Below are 14,907 nucleotides of genomic sequence, written 5' to 3'. Positions count from 1 at the left end.
CCTACTAATCTGATGATGTCTCTAGGAAGTGCACTCCTGGCTTGAGAACACCAGTGTTTGAAACATCACCTCCTCCCACATGAAACTACCCATCACTGAGCTTGTCAGCTGAAATCTTGCTTCATGTAGCTGTTTGGATCACAGGACTGGGAGCTCTTGACTGCAGTGCCAAGGCTTCAGAACTCCCTCCCAACAGAGAACCAGCTAATCTAATACTTTATGGCCTTGGCTGGGATGTATATCTTATTGGCCCATCAGGTATTTAGACGTGTGTTGATTTTTATTTTTTAAGTAGAGGTTGGATGATCATCTGTCATGGATGTGTTAGTTGAGATTCCTGTATTGCAGAGGATTGGATTAGATGACTCTCTACATTCCTTCCAACTCTATAATTCTATGATTCTTCCCAATGCTATTTGACTGGCTCTGGTCTTACTGATGTCTATTTTAATTGTATTTTGATTGTACTTAGGATTGTAGGTCACCTTCATTATCTCCTTTTTAGGACTGAAAGGAGAGGTTGAAAGGAACATTCAAAATGTCATAGAATCATAGCCTTGAAATGAACCACAGAAAACCCACTCATCAATTATGCAGCTGCAATTTAGGGCCAGTCACCCATCAGCAGCACACAGGCTCAAACGATGAAGCCAAGACCACAGGATGCCACACTCAGAGAGCAGATGCACTACAAAGCAATGCCTGCAGAGTAAATAGCTCCAGATGCTTCAAGCAACTGAGCCAAACCATTGGCTTCATACAAATTCTAACAGAGCTGGTGGTTACATATATCATCATTCCCCACATTAAATGCCCACTTGAACAAGTAAGGAAATGAAACCAGTAATCACACACTCGGACCGGAAGACCTAACCAAAGAAACACCACTCAGTAGGAAGAAGTAATCAAAATCAGAGAAAATTTGAATGCAATAATATATCAGACTCAGCCCTTCTAATGTTGGTAGAAAAGCAAACCACAAATCTGCAAAACTGGCAGAGATTCTGACCAACAGTGATTAACTACAACAGGGGTGCAGAAACATTTTCTGCCTGAGGGCCACATTCCATTATCGACAACATTTGGGGGGCCAGTTTCCACTATGGGTGGAGGTAAGAGTGGGCCAAGCAACATACATCAATTTTACCTTGTACAGTTGGTACATTTTAACACACACACCTCTATTATTCACATAAACAAGAACATTATCAGAGTTCAAAGACACATTCTAGCTAGGCCTAGGGAGCTGGTATGGGGCGGGGGATGTAGTATAGCCTGGGTAGAGTCCTTGAGATGAGACAGAAAGGACCAAAGGGCTGCATTTGTTCCCTGGGCCTGAGGTTACCCATCCATGAACTGTTAAGTGGAGATTGATGCTGAGAAACACAATCACATGTGAAATAAGAGATACTGGCCAATGAGACACTTTTGGTTCCCATGTTCCAAATATGGTAGATTGATGATGGGGATGATTTCGTTGGAAGGGAAAATCAGCTCAAACATGCAGGCTGTGGCCTGGGCACTATACTGAATAATTACCTGCCACCAAACCATAAATGTGCAGCCATAATATGTAACAGATGTCTGTTTCAACCACAGAATCTGGAAGCCACAAGGTGTGGGTGATAATAACTACTTTCACTTCCTAAATGCTGCACAATCCTTGAGGGCCTTTTCATATGATTAGCCAACACTGATATACCTTGTCATGCCAATCAAGTATCTGAAGAATTAGACTTATTGACACCCTAGACACAGGCAGGAGAGGGGAAGCTATAATTGCTTCAAGTAACCCTGAAATTTCAAGCTGTGAAGTAGAAAGTCTAGGAAGAAGATATAGCTAGAAAATTCAGAAGAGAAAGCAGCACTCTTTGTGGATTGTTGAATGTGGTGTAGATCAGAACAGGGATACATTTGTAGTATATGCATTAAGGGAAAATCTATACAATCTCAAAAGCCTCGAGGACTTCAGCTGCTAAATTTTGCAACTCTTACCAGAAACGCTGCTATCAAGAACTGCTTGTCTAGAAGGTTCTGGTGACATTTGGACCATATCATGTGGCTGAAGAGTTTCTATAGCTCCACCCATCTCCTAGACGCATCAAAAGATGTGATACTTCTACTTCCATCTTTCTTGATCTCATGGCCAACAGAAGGTCCTCAGAAAGCCATTGTAACGCACTGGACTTGGATCAAGGTGACATAGGTTCAAATCTCATTGAGTGACCTTGAGCTGATCTCTCTCCCTCTCTTTCTGACTAATCTGCCTTGCAGGGTTTCTATGAGGATAAGGTGGGAAGATGGGTGAGATATAAATGCAAGATGACATATTCTGTATATTTTGCTTGGCAATATGATCCCAGCGGTTTGAAATGATGATGACCTTGAGACTCATATTTCCAAATGTGGAAATACGAGTCTCTGGTTTGTCTCAAATAAGGAGAATGAGGCCAAGTAGGTGACTGGGAGGAAGGGTTTACAGGCTCAAGGGTGTGAACTCAGTTTGACTCAGAAATAAGCAGAACTATTTTCTGATTTTAAGGAAATAACTCTGCTTCCTTCTGAGCAAGGATGAGAGAATGTGTCAGTTTTGGTTTCTCTCAGTTTCTCATTTTTCCAGCCTTAAAATCAGTTCTCCACATTTCCACATCCGTTTGTAATTATTATTTTTCTTAGAAAAATCTTATGAAAATGCACCATGATTCTAATGTGAATGTAGTTCTGCTCATTATACACATTTTTGCAAAGCATCTTTCCTAATAGTATTTGTTATGTCATTTTCAGCTATATATGCATTTATATGCATACATCATCATAGTATATGCATATGTGTACACATTACTTAGCTGGAGAACTGCATCACAAGATTCAGAGAAGTGCAAATTTTGAAGTATGACTGTGTTTCAGTTCCTGTGTTGTTTTGGAAAGTATGAATTAGGTAAATTCTCCTTCAAATGTGAATTGGATTAAGTCCTTCTCCCACTGCTCCTTCTGAGCCAACGTGATGCAAGCTGAAGCGAGAAGTGAGGAGGTGTTGCCAATCACAGGCTTGAAGTGTTTGAAAAAGATGTTCCAATGGTCTGCCATTTTTTGCTTGCTTCTCCTTGTCTCAGTCGGGTTATCTCAGAGTTGGCTATAAAGTGCTGACACACAAGAAAATGCTTATAGAAAGTTCCCAAATCATTCCTCAATGTCTATTTCCAAAAAAAAAAAAGCCTTGTAGGTTTTCATAGAAGGGACCCCAAGGGTCATCTACTCAAACCCCCTGAAATGCCGGAATCTCAGTGAAAGCATCTATGATAGATGCCTATCCAACCTCTGCTTTGAAACCTCTAAAGAAGGAGCGTCCACTACCTCCTGAGGGAGTCCATTTCACTGTTGAACAACTCTTACTGTCAGAAAGTTCTTCCTGATGTTTAATCAGAACCTCCTTCCTTGTAATGTGAATGGAGAAACATTTAACACATATAAAGCATTGAACTTACTGGGTTTCCAAATCTGGATTGATGTGCAGATGGAATTGGAGTGTACATAGACTTGGAGTGGGCATGGACTTGGACGCTCTGGGACTCACAACAGCAGGAGCCTCCTGTCAGGTCCAATAGCAAACTTCTGCACAAATTGGCTTTGCAAACTCAGCCCACACTCTTTTTGGCTGCAGCAACTATTTGCTGTTAATAAATATCGCACCTCTGCTCTAATCAAGCGGGTGCTAAGAAACTGTCTCATTGTTCTTTCAAGGCAACCTTCCCCCTTTCTCCTAGCGCAGTTAGATCTTTTACAGGATTTGGTGAGCTCAGGAAGAATTTATTCTTCACCCTCCCCCAAAACACTCCACATTTTTTACAAACATGCTCTGCATTGTTGCTTCCACTAATCGCACCGACAGTGGTGATCAATGGCTTTAAAGGAGATTTGTACGAACCACAAAGAGTCAAATGCTGCCACTATGGAGATAAATGCCCCTTTCGTTCCTCTGCAGCAACTCACCGCAACATACCTCCTGGGGAAAGGTTTTATTCTATACCAAGGTTATTACTCAGAGGGAGCATGGGTTCAGTACTTATCCAGGAGGAGGCACTTCTACCCTTCATTTTGTAGCAGAAGCTCAGCGTTACAAACAGCTTGTGAATGGAAGCTGTTTGTAACTCCTGGGATGCTGGCAGCTCTGTCAATTCCCCATCTCCTCTCCCTCTATGTCTTTCTGCTAAGCTCCCAAATGCTACGGCAACACTTTGCACACCAGCCAGGCCTCCTGCCAGCTCCATGTTGATCAGATGAATACAGACTCAGACTTTCTCACAGGATTGCCAGTGACAACCTCAGAGGGCTATGGACCAGCTTATAGAATCTGGTTCTATAATGTATCTATCTATCTATCTATCTATCTATCTATCTATCTATCTATCTATCATCTATCTATCATCTATCTATCTATCATCTATCTAATCTGAAGAAGCAGCCTAGTAGTATTGGTATAAAGCAGAGGTTGGGAACCTGTTTTTCCAGCCCAAGGGCTGGAAACCAAGCCTTTATGAGGAACGGTTGAAGGAGGTGAATAGGCTTAGCCTGGAAAAGAGGAGACTGAGAGGAGAAATAATATCCATCTTCAGATATCTCAAGGGCTGTCACAAAGAAGCTGGGGCAAACTTGTTTCCCCCTGCTCTGGAGGGTAGAATTCAAAACAATGGCTTCAAGTTACAAGGAAGGATATTCTGACTAAATGTAAGAACTTTCAGGCAGTAAGAGCTGTTCAACAGTGAAACGGTCTTCCTCAGGAGGTAGTGGACTCCCATCCCTTGGAGGTTTTTAAGCAGAGGTTGGACGGCCACCTGTCATGGATGCTTTAGCTGAGTTTTATTCCTGCATTGCAGGGGGGTGGACTAGATAACCCTTGGGATCCCTTCCAACTCTACAATTTTATGATCCCCTTATGGGCAGCCTTGTGGGGGCCACATGCCAATGGTGATTGAGGGTAGAGGAAATGTGATTTTTTTTCTGTTGCAGTTAGGTTACTTTCCACACAGCAATTGCATTAGGGGGAAAGCACCCACTGAGGGAATTTTTTTACAGAGATTGCTGCAATGCTGATCACAATTGCACCCTTCCCCTGCTGTGTTTAATGTTCAAAAATTGGCAATGTGGTTGTTAATCACATTGTTAATGTTAACACATAGTTAAACCCTAACAGCATGATATAAAATGGTGCAGGAACACCAGGGTAGATAGGATGTAGGCAAGCAAAGCAGCAGGCCATTCCAGCCACAGGAATCCAGGAAACACCGGAGCTCAGAGCTGATTTATCTAAGCCAAAGAATGTGTTATGGAGGAGTATCTCTTCCTTGGGATGGTACTACTTTTAGTTTCACATGGTGGAACAATCACAATGTTTTCTTCAAGCATAGGAAAAATTGGTAGAAGACACCTGCACATAAAAAAGTAGCATGTCAGGTTGAACAGCTCCAACCTAGCCCATTCCTGGTCATAATACTCTTCTATATGGTTTTTTTGGGGGGGTTGGGGAGGGACGTGGGTGGTGCTGTGGGTTAAACCACAGAGCCTAGGACTTGTCGATCAGAAGGTCGGCGGTTCGAATTCCCACCACGGGGTGAGCTCCCGTTGCTCGGTCCCTGCTCCTGCCAACCTAGCAGTTCGAAAGCACGTCAAAGTGCAAGTAGATAAATAGGTACCACTCCGGTGGGAAGGGAAACGCCGTTTCCGTGTGCTGCTCTGGTTCGCCAGAAGTGGCTTAGTCATGCTGGCCACATGACCCGGAAGCTGTACGTAGGCTCCCTCGGCCAATAAAGTGAGATGAGCGCCGCAACCGCAGAGGTGGTCACGACTGGACCAAATGGTCAGGGCTCCCTTTACCTTTTCCTTGCTTTGGGGAACATACAAAATCAAGAAGAAAATATGTCCCACGTGCTTTATCTGCGTGTATACACTGGCACTTGGGAAATGAATGTTCCCAGATGTTGTAGGACAAGAAAAAAAGCAGCAGTCTTCTAGGAGCAGTCTTCCAGTTCTACTATAGAACTGATCACACTCAGAGGTGATTCCTGGTGCTTTGGTTTGTGAGAGCCAGTGTGGTGTAGTGGTTAAGAGCGGTAGTCTCCTAATCTGGGGAACCGGGTTCGCATCTCCGCTCCTCCACATGCAGCTGCTGGGTGACCTTGGGCTAGTCACACTTCTTTGAAGTCTCTCAGCCCCACTCACCTCACAGAGTGTTTGTTGTGGGGGAGGAAGGGAAAGGAGATTGTTAGCCGCTTTGAGACTCCTGAAGGGGAGTGAAAGGCGGGATATCAAATCCAAACTCTTCTTCTTCTTCTACTAGGTCCTGGGAAGTAAAAGCCAGAACGGCAGAGCTAGCCCCACCCAGCCTGTAATATAGAATTGTACTGAAGTACAGCAGATGGAAAATACTGTTCTGTTGGCCTGAGTAACCACTCAGGTTCTTTGCCTGCCTGCCTGCCTCCCAGCCTATCACACACAGGGGCTGATGTTACACACCTCTATTTCCTCCAGGGAAAAGTGTCCCTATGGACAGATGACCCACATTTCATGGCAGCTCACCTGTCAGCCCATCAGGTTATAACTTAAAGTCCTGGAGTTCCTTTTGGGCCCTCCCACAATGACTTTATTTCTTATCTTTGTTTTTTTGCCAATTATGCTTTCTTTCTTCTCAACTTGCCTTTGTGAGATTAAACTGCCTGTTTGAGATAATGTTTGTCTACAGATGGGCGGGGGGAAGTGTTGAGGCTGCATGCAAACAGGCCTAAAATAGGTTGCCTGTAATGCAGGCAGTACATAGATTATATGATGATGTGATGTGGCACGGAGAGTTTATTGTCACTCCTTTGGGAAGAGAGAACATAATGCTGTTTTAAATTCCTGCTCATAAAACCTTCATCTACACTTTAGGATTCCCAGATCAAAAAATTCACAGATTGTGGGTGCTACACAGTGCTGTGGCGTTTGTTACATGGGGCCGCTGGCTAGGGAGATCCTCTTCATTGCTTTATTGGGTATCCTTAAACCTGTGCTGCTGGGGCACAGCAGAGTGACACAAAAGAACTGGTAAGAAATGATTAAAATCAAATACTTGAAAGATTCTATTAGTGAGAGATTGCCCCATGGGAGAGGGGGGAATCACTTTGGTGCAATTTTTGCCACGAACCTATTTACTTTGCACTTCCAGAAACATTATACAAACTGAAATGCAGTTATTCCTCTAAATTTCTACTTCTCCCAATTTTGCCAGACAAAAACTCAACAAAAATGTACATATTAGGGGAAAGTGTACATAAATATGTATATATTGATGAAAGAAGACACATAAGAATGCATTGCCTTAGGGAAAATGCTTGCAAAACAAGGTGTAAAAAGGAGTGTATATTGGGATAAATGGGCATAACAACATAGGCAGTTAAAAGAATCTTGGGTAGTGTCAGGAGTGAGCCAGCAATAAATCACATGGACTAAGTAAAGTTAACTCCTTATTATAAGAAACAAGGTCTGGTCAGGGGTGCCAGGCCTAATGAGCACAACAACTCATCTCGGTCTTGCCCCTCTGAGGCAGTTGCAGAGACTGAAGGTCTTCTGACAGCTGCCTAAATTGGTCCTTCCCAAGGAATCTGAGACTACACCAGTGTGTCTGTCTTTGCTCCTCCTGCTTCATACCTTTCCTGGTCCTGGGAGACCAGGGGGAGGTGAGCATGTCCCAGCAGGAGAGGGAGGCAGCTTCGTTTCATTACCAGCTTGACTCCTATCTGCTTCTCAGCCTTCCTCCTCTCCTGCTTCTGCTTTTCTCTCTGCCACAGGCTCCCCATACTCAGTAAACCCTGTTAGGTCTTCAGCTTCTAACACCTTCTCCTCCCAATCTTCTCCCTCTGTCCACTCATCCATCATCCCACCACCAATAAGCGAGCCCTGAGCCATCTTCCCTTGGGGTTCCCCAACTGGTTCCCATCAGGTGGTAGAATGAGTAATGCAAGTACAGGAATCAGGCTGAAAGCTATAGCTCAGTGGCTCACATGCAGCAGGTCCCAGGTCCATTCACTAGCATCTTCAAGCCAGAGCTGAGAAAGACCCCTTTCTGAAATCTGTCAGTGTAAAAAATAGGTGGACCATCAGTCTGCCTCAGTACAAGCCAGATTTTCCTATGCTCCACCTTTTCAGTTGAATAAGTGATGTAAGAATATACACTGCAAGTGCAGATTGAGCAGACAACAGCATCACTAGCGGTCACTGTGCCCCCACCACATGCACACACTTCACTTTGTGCACATGCTCAGTAGCCTATGAAGATACAGGCACCTGTTAGACCTGTTTGGATGTTTGATTATTCTGGAAGAAAGAGGTTCTGCAACCTAGCCATCTTCAGGAATATGAGCAAAAAGCACAATGATTTTCTAGCTGAATAAACCAAACAGCCAGCCACTTTAGTCTTCCCAAGGCTTTTGTGTTTCTCCCTTTTTCTTTTATTCAATAATTAAACAAAAATTAATAAGCAGAATGTTCTGTGGTAACACTGAAAGGAGTAATTTAATAATAATAATACAAAAAAAAAAAATCAGAGTGCCTCAAGTTAATTTAATTCAGTCCCGGGCTCACACGACTGCCAAATTGCACGCTTCAAAACCACACAACCAAAGAACTTTAGATGCCCTCTGAGAATGCCTGAAGAGATGTGGGGAAGGGCGTCAGGGGGAGAGGAAGACCATGAAAGAAAAGGAAGAGAAGAGATGCTGGCTTGGGTGGGGGTGGAGGGGAAGGAAGGAGCGTGCAGAGAAAGCTTCAATTAATCGGTGATTGATTTAACACTTAAGGACAACAGTGAGGCAGACACTTGATTAGCATTTATTTAATTATTTAGGACCTCTCCTCCCCCCCCCCCCACGCCACTGAAGGTAAAATATTTTGAGGTCAGCTGAGGCGTGCCGAACAAAGCCGTACAGGATGAGCATGGAGGGCAGACGGGTGGATTTCATGGTATTTAGGTCTTTGAGGTCACAGCTTCAAGAGACAGAAATCAGAAAGAGACAGGGTCAAATCCTGCCGTCTCTATGTGTACCTTGTAGCTTCACTGGAACCCTACAGGCTCCAGCGATCTTCCGTTTTTAGAAAAATATTCAACATGTTCAACAGGCAATACAGCAGTAATGTGTACGATCTCAGAAGTCTGCTCCACAGTAACTCAGACTGGGGCTTTTAGTGAGGCAGCCCTGTTTTGGACTAACATGTATTTCAGATTTTAGTCGCACAACAGACTTTGCACACCTCTGAATGTGATGCAATTCTTAGCAGCTGAACTCTGTTGAAAGAAGAGGTTTTAATATTCATTTTGAGGGGGGAAATATGCATTTGAATACAGGTTTTAGATGAAATATGCATTTAACTATGCACTTAAACACAATTTATTTTAGAGGGGGGAAAACGTATTTAAATGTTTATTAAAATATTCTGGTCTCAGGCTGTTTAGGATTTTAAAGAATAATGCCAGCCCTTTGAACTGTGCCTGGAAGCTAATTGGGAAGCAGTGCTGTTGACACGGTATCAGAGTTACATGCTCCCAGCACTGGGCTCCAATTAGAACCCTTAACACTGTGTTTTGCTTTAATTGATGCTTCCAAATACTTCTCAAAGGCAATTCTACATCAAGCCTGGAAGTCACCAAGCAGAAGCTGGTTGATGCAGGATAAGCCAAATTTAGCAGCTTAGGGCCAAGAGCAGCTCCTGAAAGGGGCACAGAAATGAAGCTTTAGCTTCTCTGCTTTTTCCACTCTCTTCTTCTGTATAATGTATATTAAAATATTACACTCTTTCTGGTGAAGTCCAAAATGACCAAAGAGGCATACACTTTAATATTTGCTTTAATATACCTTAATGCAGAAGTGGGGAACCTGTGGCCCTCCAGATGTCATTGGACTCCAACTCCCATCTTCCTTAGTCATTCTATCCAATGGTTGGGAGTAATGGAGATGAAGTCCACCAATGACTACTAAATGGTTATAGATTCCTCCAACCATGCCTTAATGCATATCTAATCTTTACAATGTAATGTGGCCCTCTAGATGCTGCTGGACTCAAATTTCCAACATGGACCACCATGGCCAAAGATGATGAGAGTTGTAGTTCAGCCATATCTGCAGGGCCACAGGTTCTCTACCCCTGGTTTGGAAGAAAGTTGATTGTAGCTAAAGTGAAATAATTATCAACTTGAACCACAGTAGCTGTAAACTGGATATCTGTTTCTTCATAAGTACCGTATTTTGCACCCCAAAGGACGCACCGGCCCATAGGACGCACCTAGTTTTTTGGGGAGGAAATAAAGGGGGGAAATTATTTTTCCCCCAGGTGCAGGGCTGGAAGAACCAGGTCGGGGAACAGCGGGAAGGTGCACTCCGCCTCCCCACTGTCCCCGGAGCTTGTGGGGATGGCGATGGGGAAGAGTGCGCTGAGCCCGGGACTGGAGGCAGCTCTGCGCAGCCATCGGGAGCCGGGTGGGACTTCGCACCTGTTAAATAGTGGGTAGACATGGCAGACGACACAGCGATTTCTCCAAAGCAGCTCTTTATTTTGTAAGCTGGAACAGAACTGAACAGCAAACAGCTCAGCCGGCCTGTTTTTATAGGCAGCCGGCTGTCAACATTGTAGCAACAACAACCCAGGGTTTCCCACCTAAAATAACTGACGTGGACCTGAGTGAAAACTATCTACAGTTTCCCCCCTGCTGGCCCAGGGTGAAAACTTCAGTACATAACAGCGCCCCGCTCCCGATGGCCGCACAGAGCTGCACTGAGCCCGGGACTGCAGGCAGCTCTGTGCGGCCATCGGGAACCAGGCGGGACTTCGCGCCCCGCTCCCGATGGCTGCGCAGAGCTGCGTTGAGCCCGGGACTGCAGGCAGCTTTGCGCAACCCTTGGAGCCGGTCTCCCGAGAGTTGCGCAGAGCTTCCTGAAGCCTGGAGAGCGAGAGGGGTCGGTGCACACCGACCCCTCTCGCTCTCCAGGCTTCAGCGAAAGCCTGCATTCACCCCATAGGATGCATACGCATTTCCCCTTCATTTTTGGAGGGGAAAATGTGCGTCCTATAGGGCGAATAATATGGTAAACACTTCATGGATTTATTCCGATGTAAGAGTCTGTAATATTGTGGTCTGTCAGAATGGCCCTAGGTCTCAACCAAATTTTGGCACAGGTTCTAATTGGAGCTGAACAATTTCTCGAAGCTACTGAATTCAAGTAGACTTTGTGTGGCTATTAATTATTTGAAATATTTATAGGCTGCTTAATAACAAAACTGTCTCTTAACTGGTGTGCGCGCACACACACACACACAATATATATATAATATACATATGCAATTGTTATGTACTGAGTTGAATAGGATCCAAAATGCAGCAGTCTGATTGGTCCTAGAACAATAGGATTCAGAATGCAGCAGTCTGATTGGTCCTAGAACAATGCAGCAGTATGATTGGTCTGCAGGAGCCACCCAATCCAGCTCCAGGTGGCAGTGAATCCACAACCTGATTGGCCTACAGGAGAATCCCGGAATTAGCCAATCACATGCAGCCCATTGTGTAAATAATGTATATAAAGCAGATATTTGGGGGAAACATTCATTCCTCCTCACCACTATGAGCTGAATAAAGAGCATGAAATCCACTCTCGACTCAGAGTATATTTCCAAGTATATTTCAGCAATAAACAATGAAATATAGAAATTACAGTGTAATGCAATGTAATATAAGAAAATTTCCACAAAACAAAAACATGGTAGCACATATTGAAAACCTCTTAAGAGTCAGGGACAACTTCCCCCCTCAGCCTCCCTCTTGCAACTCTTACAGTGTACTGCACTCACCCCACTAATATGTGCATTTCACCCCAAATTCCCTTTTACAGCTATACAGATCAAACAATACCAACTATGCATTCAGCATCACTCAATCCCTTCTTCTCTCACACCTCCACTAGTACAACACATAAACACACCATCCACCCAGTATCTCCCACTCAGTCACCAACCATTATCACCAATTGCTCCTTCCACTCAACTAAAAATGTACTGTATGAGGATCAGAAGACAATGAAATCATTCACTTACAGAATGGTAGGAAATAACCAAATTGTCACCCATCAATCACACAGATGTCATGTTTCTGACAGCGATGTGGCTCTCACCAAGGCTGCTTTCTCCCACCCAAGATGCTTGCTCAACAATGGATGGAACGACACACCCTCTTCCCTGGTATTATACTGCTTAAAATGCAATATGAAGTGTCATATAAATCTCCACCCATTAATCAACTAAAGGTCCACTGATCAAAATGATTAAACATACAGTACAGTGCTGGACTGAATGGAGCTGAAGGTTTAGTCTGAATCACTGGAAAATCTACTTTCCAATAATAAAAAAGCATTTTTGAAACATCATATCAGTGCCATTTTGATATGACATCCTAAAGCATAACATGCATTACATTTTGTTATTGGTCTTCATGTTTGATCATCTCCTAGAGTTTGAAAAGCATCTGTAATAGGCAGGTAAAAGGATTGAACTAAAAGTCCTCACATTGGGAAGCAGCATAAAAATTGCAGACTGAAATGCTTTAACCTGCCAAGGCCGAATGAGAAGCGGTTAAGAGGGGATTTGGTTAAGCACAGAGAAGGAAATCTTCAGAGATACAAATCACAACTACTGATAATTCTGTTTTCCCTCTGACACAGATAATGGGATAAGTGGGCATGCATGGAAATCACAGAAAAGAAAAATTCTGGAGAGATGAATTGTGCTTTTCAAAGCCAGCGCTCAGACCATTTTCTACTGAGGTTCCTGCTGGCAATGGTTGGGACTACAATGTGAGCTTCTCTGTAACTAAAATGAATGCAATTCCCGGTAGCACCTGGCTCATGGAAATGGCTGTGGGTAGAGATGCACTGAAATTCTCAGAGCAAATGCTTCCCCAGAGTACCTAAATGCTAAACTGAGGGGTCTTCTTTTAAAGCCATCTAAAACCAACCATCACTGCCTCCTGCGAGAGCAAGTTCCATAGTTTAGCTATGTGCTGTCTGAAGAAGTGCTTACTGTTACCTGTCCTGTTAAAAGCTTGGATTGGGTCTGCCCTAATAACAGGAGGTAGCAGGGGAACGTCAACAGTTGTATTTAGTCGTGAACAACTGGACAGCAACTCATTATAGCACCCAGGACTTGCTACACAGGCAGAACTAGGGTTCCAGTAGTTGCCTCTTAGCTTTAGAGAGAACCACACCAAAAGGAGGAGAAGTGTTTCTGCACACACTGCAGTGGCTGACTGTTTTAGGGCAGGCATAGGCAACCTTCGGCTCTCCAGATGTTTGGGCCTACAACTCCCATGATCCCTAGCTAACAGGACCAGTGGTCAGGGATGATGGGAATTGTAGTCCAAAACATCTGGAGGGCTGAAGGTTGCCTATGCCTGTTTTAGGGCCATGTGGATGATGCAAGGGGAAAGTCGACCCCTTGAGCACCAGTTGTGGAAAAGACAAATTCCATGCTAGAAAATAATCATTAAGAAAATCAGACTTCCTCTGTCCTAATGCCTTTGCACAAATCTATGCTGTAAAATGGCTTGAAATGCTTGTGCAGTTCACCTCATCTCAGAAGGGATGCTAAAAATGGGGAGAATGTGCACAAAAGAGCAACCCAAATGATCAGGAAGATGGAACAACTTTTCTATGTGAAAAGGTTACAGCATTTGGGGTTAATTTTTTTTGGGGGGGGGTTGGAGAGAGTAAAGGGAGACACAACATAATCATAGAATTGTAGGGTTTGAAGGGACACCAACGGTCATCTAGTCCAACCCCCTGCAATGCAGGAATCACCACTAAAGATTCCCTGGCCATCCAACCTCTGTTTAAAACCCTCCAGTGAAGGAGAGTCCACCACCTTCCATAGTGTATAAAATTATAGAGAAAGTAGGCAGAGCTATTTTTTTTCATCATACTAGAAGCCATCCAATGAATGGTGGGAGAGTCAAAGACTAGCAAAAGGGAGCATTTTTAAAAATATAAGGCACTGTTAAAACTTTGGGATTTGATGTGGTGATGGCCATCAACTAATACTGCTTTAAAATAAAATTAGACAAATCTATTAATAGCCTCTACTAATCATGTTAGGGACCACAGAGCCTAGGACTTGCCAATCAGAAGGTCAGCGGTTCGAATCCCCGCAACGGGGTGAGCTCCCGTCGCTCAGTCCCTGCTCCTGCCAACCTAGCAGTTCGAAAGCACGTCAAAGTGCAAGTAGATAAATAGGTAAGATAAACGGCGTTTCCGTGCGCTGCTCTGATTCGCCAGAAGCGGCTTAGTCATGCTGGCCACACGACTCGGAAGCTGTACGCCGGCTCCCTCGGCCAATAAAGCGAGATGAGCACCACAACCCCAGAGTCGGTCACGACTGGACCTAATGGCCAGGGGTCCCTTTCCCTTTCCCTTTCCCTTTCCCTTTCCCTTTCCTAATCATGTTAGCTATATGCTACCTGTAGGAACAGAGGCACCTTGCCTCAGAATATCAGTTACTGGGGAAACAACAATTCTTCCGTCCTGCCCATAAAATTCCCGTATTCACCTGTAAATCCTGTTATCAGACTCTGCGCAACAAAGCATATCACATGTGCACCTTGCAGATTCCATTCCTTCTTTCACTCCTGTCTGTTCCAAGCTTTTCTTCTTGACCCTGTAATCTGCTGCTTGGGTTCTGCTATCTGCTCCTCTCCTGACTTTTCTGCCTCTTGGGAATCCACTTTCGTTTCCCTCTCTGAATTACAGCTTTTGCTTGCTCTTCAATTAGAAGTTAGATCCTTTTTATGCAAGTGAGCGTCTGATAAGCTCCAACCTTGCAGAGATTAAAAACTCCCCATTT

Source organism: Podarcis vaucheri (genome assembly GCF_965113315.1).
Source record: "Podarcis vaucheri genome assembly, chromosome: 4".
Lineage (NCBI taxonomy): Eukaryota > Metazoa > Chordata > Lepidosauria > Squamata > Lacertidae > Podarcis > Podarcis vaucheri.
Note: the sequence above shows the minus strand (reverse complement) of the source record.